The sequence below is a fragment of the Petaurus breviceps genome, unplaced genomic scaffold (assembly GCF_028583685.1).
Source record: "Petaurus breviceps papuanus isolate PSGF00001 unplaced genomic scaffold, PetGlider_PUasm1.0 90903, whole genome shotgun sequence".
Taxonomy (NCBI): domain Eukaryota; kingdom Metazoa; phylum Chordata; class Mammalia; order Diprotodontia; family Petauridae; genus Petaurus; species Petaurus breviceps.
Genome location: NW_027187376.1, coordinates 12,958,758 through 12,967,228, shown reverse-complemented (window position 1 = coordinate 12,967,228; position 8,471 = coordinate 12,958,758). Strand labels below are relative to the sequence as shown.

Sequence of the window (8,471 nt, the reverse complement as noted above, 5' to 3'; positions counted from 1 at the left end):
TCCTTCAAGTCCCAGATAAAAATTCCATCTTCTATGAGAAGCCTTTCCCAATCATGTAATTTTATTGCCTTCTCTCTATTGATTATTTCCTATATATCATATATGTGTATGTGTATATATCCTATGTATCCTCTGTATGTGTATATATATGCACACACATATATACATGTATGTATATATACATATATATATATCATTTGTTTGTACATACTTGTTTGCATGTTGTCTCCCCTATTATAACATGAGCTCCTTGACAGGAGGGACAATCTTTTGCACCTACTCTGTGCTTAATGTTTCTTGACCGACTGATTGATTTTGATTCCACCACTAGCTCTGACCATGTCCTCCCACCCACTTTCCATTTGGGACTTAGAAGAGAAGAATTAGGAAGGAAGGAGGGAAAGAGAAAAAGAATTGTGGAAGAGAGAGGGAGAAGTATTTGGGAACTGTTTTCAGGCATTCTGAAATGGGGAAATGTTACTTTTTCTCTGTTCTTTTCCCTAACCAGGATCATGGACATAAACACCCAAGCACAAAAAGGGGAATGAGAGCACATAACTGTGGTAGCTCTTTTACCACTTTTAGCAAATTTCTAAAATAATATCTCTATCCCTAGAGCTGTTTTTACATACCATAAAGACACATACACACAGTTAGAGAAGAGCCTGAGATTAATGACAAAATGAGTCTTTTGGAATTATCTGCATAATTTCACATAATGTTTTAATATTTTCATATTTCATGGTAGAATATAAAATAATTAGTATAATTATATTATAATATAAACATCTGTTAATCAAGAATTTCCATCCTAGGAGCTTTGTACTAGACTTGTTTCCTATACATGGAGGGAAGAGGGGGGAACAGCGAAGCATTGCCAGAGCATAGGGAACATTTATTAAGCACCCACTATGTACCGGGTACTGTGTCAAGCACTTTCTACAAATATCCTCTCATTTGATCTTCACAACAACCCTACATAATTATCCCCATTTTACAGTTGATGAAAGTACCTATAGTAGGATGGCCTGTTAACCTCCCTGTGAACCAGGAAGTGTGTGTGTGTATAATTATCTGAGCTGAGAAAAGTTCAGTGAAGTGAATTAGTTGCCCAAGGTCACCCAGCTAGTCAGTTGTTATTATCCATCCTTCACTCTCAAAGTAAACAATGACTTCACAAGTCAATGTCTTGGCTTGCTCATGAATTGGGTTTAAGTGAAGAAGAGAATGAGTCAGTGACAGGTTTGCTAACCCCAAGGCCTTTGTTCTTCCTATTACACCATGACTTCCCAAACCCTAGGGTCAAGCTATGACCTTTGAGAGGGCTAAGCAAGTTTGGTGGAATTTAGTTGTTCTGATTTCCAAGAGACTTCTAAATGAGGAATAACACCAATGTACCTTAAGAATTAGAGTGATAGGGGCAGCTAGGTGGCGCAGTGAGTGAAGCGCTGGCCCTGGAGTCAAGAGGACCTGAGTTCGTTTCTGGCCTCAGACACTTAACACCCACACAAAAAAACTAGCCATGTAACCTTGGGCAAGTTACTTACCCCCAGTAGCCTTCCAAAAAAAAAGAATTAGAGTGATAGTAAAAAAAAAAAAACCTTGAAGACTCCACTGGATCTCTAATCTCTTCAATATGGGTAGTACATTTGTGTTGTGATTCCTGTTATCCTATCCTTGTCAATGTTCTCCTATGAAACTTTCATAGAGAATTTTTAATGACAATTTTTTCCCAGTGATGGTACAAATCATGAAACAACACAGTATCTAAAGAATCAAATTTTCGGTGACTCAAAGTCTTTAAAAAATAGATTTAATAAACAAATGAATAAAGGAGGAAAATACTGGGTCATGACTGAAAAGTGAATCAATACCTAGAATTATAGGTCACATGAAACCCAACTTCATCACTAATACAAGCACGGGAAACATTTTCAATTCAACTAAACTAACATATATTAAGCCACCCACAACAAATAAAGCACTGTGCTAGGCATTAAGTGTACAAAAACAAAAAAGCAAAAGAAAGTTTGCCTTCAGAAACCTTAAATTCTACCAAAAGAGTAGGGAAAACACATAAATAGGAAGTCATTTCAAGAGGAAGAGATTGACTAAACTGAAGGGGGATCAGGGAGGGCCTTGTATATGAAATGGCATCTAAGCTGTGCTTTCAAGGAAGCCAGAGATTCTAACAGGTCAAACTGATGATAGAATAAATTGTATTTAAGCCATGGAAGTCACTTGAAAAGGCCAACAAGGTGGGGGAATGGAATGTTGCATGTAAGAAATAACCAACAAGTAAGTTAGATTAGAACAAAAAGTGTTTGATGGGGGTAACATGGAGTAAATTGGAAGAATAGCCAGGAGATAGATCATGGAAACTTTTAAATGCCAGGCTAAGTTGTTTGGTTGGGTTTGTTTTTTGGTTTGTTGTGGGTTCTTATTTGTTTGTTTTTGTTGGGGGGGGAGGTTGTCCCAATCTTAATGCATAATTCAATAATCTTTGAATATTTTCTACCTTGCTCTCAAAAACTAGGTCCCCCTTGCCCAAACTCTCCAAGAATTTGATATTGTCCAGGAAATCCTCCTTCCTCTATCCAGCCATCTGGGCCATCTGGCTCCATCTTCTCCAGGGACCACAGAGTTGAGAAGCTCTTCTCTTCCAGGTAGCAGCTGGAGGTAGGAGGGTGAAGCTCTGTTAGGGAACTGAATCAATCCTGGGTACTTAGTATTTCAGGCTAATTTGGCTGTATTGAAGTCCATTTTTTTTTCAACTTTCTCTTCTGCTAACCAAATAACTCAAAAATAACTCTTTGCATTTCAAAGTAATATTACAAATACTCTAATTCTTATAAATACCTGGATTCTAGTCCTTCCTCTTCCAGTAAACAGCTGTTTGGTCTTAAGCAAGTTGATTCCGTTTTGGGGGCCTCAGTTTCCTCTTGTGAAATATAAGAGAACTAAACTAGTTGATTTAAAAGATCCTTCCCAGAGCTAAGATTCTGAATTTATGATTTATTGTTGTTTTGTTGTTTTCAGTTATGTCCAACTCTTCATGACCCCATTTGGGGTTTTCTTGGTAAGGATACTTAAGTGGTTTGCCATTTCCTTTTCTAGTTCATTTTACAGATGATGAAACTGAGGCAAACCAGGGTGAGTTAACTTGCCCAGGGTAATATAGCTAGTAATTGTCTGAGGCCAGATTTGAACTCAGGAAGATGAATCTTCCAGACTCCAGACCTGGCACTCTATATAGCACTACCTAACTGTCTATAAATCCATGATAATGTTTTGAAATATCCAGTAATAAAATGATGGTAATAGTGAGAGATACTGCATAGACAGTATTCATGTAATCCCATTAACAAGAGAAATAATTATGTGACAAAAAGAAAATATTAAAATATTTTATTAAACCCCTTCAGTATATAGGACCAAGATCCGGACCCTACAACTCATTTCAAATGTAATATTGGGCAGATTACTTAGCTTTTGTGGGCCTCTGTTCTCTTATCTGTAAAATCAGAGGACTGAATGAAGTTCTATTTGTCTACAAGGTAATAACTGCAACATCTTCCTAATGTCTACTCCTTGCAAGATAAGAGTGAAATATAGTACTCACGATTGGAGATTTTTAACCACTTTTAAATGTTCTCAATGTGTCTATTGTATATGTGAAAACTATGTTAAATGTTTTCTCACTCAAAAAATAGGCATAAACAAGAATAAGAAAATTATTGTATTTTTTTAAATGGGAAGATTTCATTTATTCATTCGATAGACATTTATTAAGCACTGACGACATGCCAGGCACTGTGCTAAGCTCTGGGGATACAAAAAGCAGCAAAAGCCTTCAAGGAGAGTTTGTCTAGATGACCTTGAAGGTCTCTTCCAGCTCTAAATAAATGATCCTAAGGTCTTTTTACTAAACCAGAACATTGGTGTTGCTAAACATCTGCATATAATTAATCCTTTCTAGAACTGCTCACTTTCTCTTCTCTGCAATACACATAAGCAGCAGATAGGTCTGAAAGGCAAGGCAGGACTAGCCAGTGGATGGATCTATGTGAAGATGCCCAAAAAACTCTCTCCTCCTCTCCTGTGGGAAAGGCTTCCTTAGGTGTTCACTCCCTTTCAGGTGTAAAGCTTTTCTTTCCATGCAACTGACTCCTCCCTCTCTTTGTGAGGACATAGCTTTCTTTTCTAACCCCAGCTTGAAAAAAATGGCAGCCACCACTGGGAAAAGAACAAAGTTTTAAAATGCCTATACCTTTATTGCTTCATAGCCTATTGTTTTCACCAACTTTCTACTTATTTCTGAGTATTTGGATTGCAAATTTGTCATCAGACTTTTAGAAATTCAGTGTCAACCTCCCTTCTTTTGCCCAATGGTTTCTAAATTAGCTCCAAGCCCCCAGGTTCAATCTGACCCAAATATTTTGCTTCTCTAAAAGAAGAAACACTTTTTTCTTATCTTCTCTTTATTTGTAATCACTAATTAAAATATACACAGTTTAGAGTGTTTATTGATCAACAGGTTATTACATGTGCTAACTTAAGAAACAAACATTTAGGAAAAGAAAGATTAATATTCCTAAGCACAGAGGAGAACAGTAGGTTTAAAATAAGTAAATGAACCCAGTATTATTAACTGTCTCTAGAAAGAGGGTGAGAGGATGGGAAAAGAAAAGTCATGGATTACACAGTAATGTAACCTCTCTTTCATATCTTCTGCTTATAATGACATTGGTTCCTCCTTCTTCCTCCTAGCTTATCGGTAAATGCCCCCACTGCCCCAGACAAGTTGAGTGTTTCCTAAAGGACAGCCCTGGGAAGTGGAGTGTTGCACACTTCTGAGTGTGCAGACCTTTGAATCCATGACATTCATATGGCATACATAAAGGTAATGTGACTTTGGATCAGTGGAGCCATCTTCAAAGAAGAGGAAAAAATGGTATTTAAGAGAGGCAGGGGAAAGAAAAAGCATGGTGACAGGGAGAACTCCCCAAAAACAAAGGCACATAAAGGAAGTCAACCTTCCCCCAATATGTCCTTTAACCCCCAAGGCCTGCCACCCCAGAGACCAAAGAGCAGACTTTTCCAGTGAGTGTTTACTCTTTGTTTGAGCTGAGATTTTATTGTACCTCTGAGTTGAAGAGTCCACTTAATCATGTATATGTCAACACTAATCTATCTACCCCCCCCACCTTGATTTTTGTCTCACTGTTTGCTATTAATAAGAGCTGGTTACTGGCGATTTTTTTTATGTAACAAGGATTTGGCAGCAGGGACTACGCTGGCCAAGAGTAAACTAATTTTAACCCTCCCCTTTAAAGTGCTCCAGGAATGTGACTTTTTTCTGAAGCCCTAACAGAGCATCTTACCCCTGACCTACAAATATCTGGTACATAGTAGGTATATATAATTTTAGGTCAATATCCTTCTTAGAGGTGGAACAAAGAAGTCAACACACAGCTATGGCTGGCCAGGAATCTGGCTGCCTCTCCCCAGCTAGGCTACTTTTAGTGCAACCATAGACCTCCTCCTACTTCCCACAAAAGTAGAAATTGCAGTGTCCCTGGAATTGGAGTGTGCTAGATCCCTGATGATATCTAGCTAAATAAACACTTTATTGCAGTATGCACTGCTCTGTGTCCCTGAACCTCTGCTTAAACCCTGTGACACAAATAAATCTAAATTATATCTGCATCTTTTTTGCTCAGTCTCTGCTTCTCTCACCGGCCAGCTCCCTCCTCCAAGGATAAGGTTGGCAGCCCTCTGTATAGTCTGCTCTCTGGTCAAATCCAAAATCACCTTAGAGCTTAGGGAATGCAGAGATTGTCTGCCTACACAGAGCTCCCATCTCCCCTTATTCTGTGTCTAAGCCTTTTGACAGAACTCCAAATGTGGATTACATTCATAAGAGCCAGTCTGTAATAGTACACAGAGTGTTGGATTTATAGTGAAGAATACCTGGATTCAAACCATACCTCTGACACTTCCCAGCTTGACTCAGTTTCTCCATCTGTAAAATGGGGACAAAATGTAGTGTTTATAGGTTAATTGAGGCAGGTGAATGGCACAGTGGATTTAGTGCTGGTCTTGTAGTCAGGAAAACATAAGTTTGAATCCCACCTCGGATATTTACCAGCTGTGTGACACAAAGTCATTCAGCCTCTTTTGGCCTCAGTTACCTTGCTTATAAAATGAGGATAATAGCAACGTACTTAACAGGATTGTTGTGAAAATCAAGTCAAAAATGTGTGTGTGTGTGTGTGTGTGTGTGAAGTGCTTTACAGAGCTTAAAGTGCTTTACAAAGCATTAAAAGCTTTAATGCTATTATTATTATTACTATTATTACCTCATAAGGTTGCCGTAAGACCCAAATAAAATCATGTACACACCACACTTTGAGACCTTCTGAAGGGGGGGCAGGCCGGGAAGGCGCAGCCGGCAGAGGCAGGCCCTGAAGGGGCCTGATCAACTCGGAGGGCAAGTCTTCCCACCAACCACAAGGTCCACTACCAGGCCTATCACCAAAGGGCTGAGAATGGAAAGAGCAAGGTAAGAAGCAAATACAGGGGCCCCTGTCCTGGACAGCAAACACTCCTGGGGCTACCACTTCATAGCCCAGAAATTTTTTTTTTTAAAAAGCCCCTTTCAGGACCTCCAAAGACTAGGATGACAGAGTGAACCTCACTTGCTCCAAACTCCCCCTCTGACCCTGAAAACATAGTAACTCTTGCCCCAGGGCAAAACCCTCTACCGTAAAGGCTTGGAATCCTACAGGAAGGGCGTGGCTAGGAGCCTGCCTCAAAATGCATAGAAAGCAGACTACAAAGACAAAGACTCTGGAGTCCTACTATCCTCAGAGGGAGGAACCAACCTCAGAGGGAGACAATGTGGACTCCACACCCAAAGCTGAAACTTCAACAGGGAATGGGTCCCAAGCACAGAAGGCTCTCCTAGATGAGATCAATAGGAACTTTGAAAACAAAATGAGAGAGATAGAAGACAAAATGAATAATTCTCTCAAAACGAAAATAGCAGAATTAGAAAAACATTATAATGAGGAAAACATCTCTCTAAAAAGAAAAGTGTATGATATGGAAAAGGAGCTTAAAAAATTAACCAAGGAAAATGATTTGCTAAAAACTAGAATTAACCAAACGGAAACAAATAACTCTATGAGGAACCAAGAATTAGTCAAGCAAAACAACAAGAATGAAAAATTAGAAAAAGAGGTAAAATACCTCAAAGAGACCTTCTGAAGGACCACATAATTGTCTGCTATTATAATGCATGCATGCTTTTCTTGGGGGGAATTTAGCATCAGAACTCTGATATATTCTATTTGTAAAAATGCACTCGTTTTTTAAAAAGTCAAGAGAATTCGATTCCAGCTCCAGCTTTATCATTGACATGCTAGGAGGTTTTGTGTTGATCATCTGACCTTTCGGCTCCTCAGTTACTGCACAGCAAAGCCTTGGGGATCTGTGGTATAGTATTGGAAAAGAACCCAGCTTCTCAGTGAGGAGTCCCATTAGGGAAGCTCTGAGCACTTTTTATATACATTGAGATGCTGGGCAGAAATGCAGGTCACAGATAGGGCTAGTATTACTTTCACTTTCCTCACGGCCAAATGCAGCTGCTCTCCTGTATGTCTACCACCCACGCTGAATCAGATAAAAGAGTGGAGCACTGAACATTAGTTCAGATTTCTTGTTTGAAAGAAATACCATGGAATCTGCCACCTCCCCGAAAGGTATATTTCAATTAGCCCCGCTGACATATTTCCAAGTTCTTGAGCTATCGGTTTATGTGAAACAGGGTTAAATCTGCTCAGGAGAGGTTTGCCTTTCCTTCCTGTGACCTCAGGAATGATTTAATTAAGCTTCCACTCCAGGCCCAATTTATAGTCTGAAAAGTGTTCTCCCAGCAGCTGCTTCCATGTGCTATGCTTTTCAATGAGTAGAAATGCAATAAGTTAAATGAAAATGCCGTGCTGAGTTTCTGCTGCCACCCCAAGATCAGCCCTGACAACACATTTGTCTCTGAATATTTAACACTAAAATATTTTAAATAAATGAACGGTGGTTACTTTGAGCACTGTTGCCATCACTCATCCCTCCAATGAGCTGATCTTCTGAGAAGACTTCAGAATTCCAAAGGGCCATCCGCAATTGGGCTAGATTACCTGGAGTCTAGTGGTAGCTAAGAGTTTTCTTCCCAACAAATAATCTAACTGAAACTTATTTTATTAATCACACACTCTCCTTTTCCAAATTTTTTTTAAGTTCTAAAAACTGGGGTATTAATAAAGGTGACCAAGAGGTAGAAGGGTGTAGATTTTAAAAAAAAACCCTTGGGATAGTTCAGACTATCAAAATCACAGGAATTCTGGTGTGACCATCCATCCTGTCCACTAGCCTTCGATCCTAGAGAATGAAAGTAAAGATAAATGAGGAGC

General features: G+C 39.2%; 1 long non-coding RNA gene across 1 annotated transcript; it reads right to left on the bottom strand.

Moving 5' to 3' along the window:
• Positions 1-1,759: 1,759 nt before the first annotated feature.
• LOC138151594 (uncharacterized) lies at positions 1,760-7,557 on the bottom strand. The gene is made up of 3 exons (XR_011165871.1): positions 7,455-7,557; positions 5,991-6,025; positions 1,760-2,673 (listed from the first exon to the last, which is right to left on the bottom strand). It is a non-coding gene; the product is annotated as an uncharacterized lncRNA (long non-coding RNA).
• Positions 7,558-8,471: the final 914 nt, after the last annotated feature.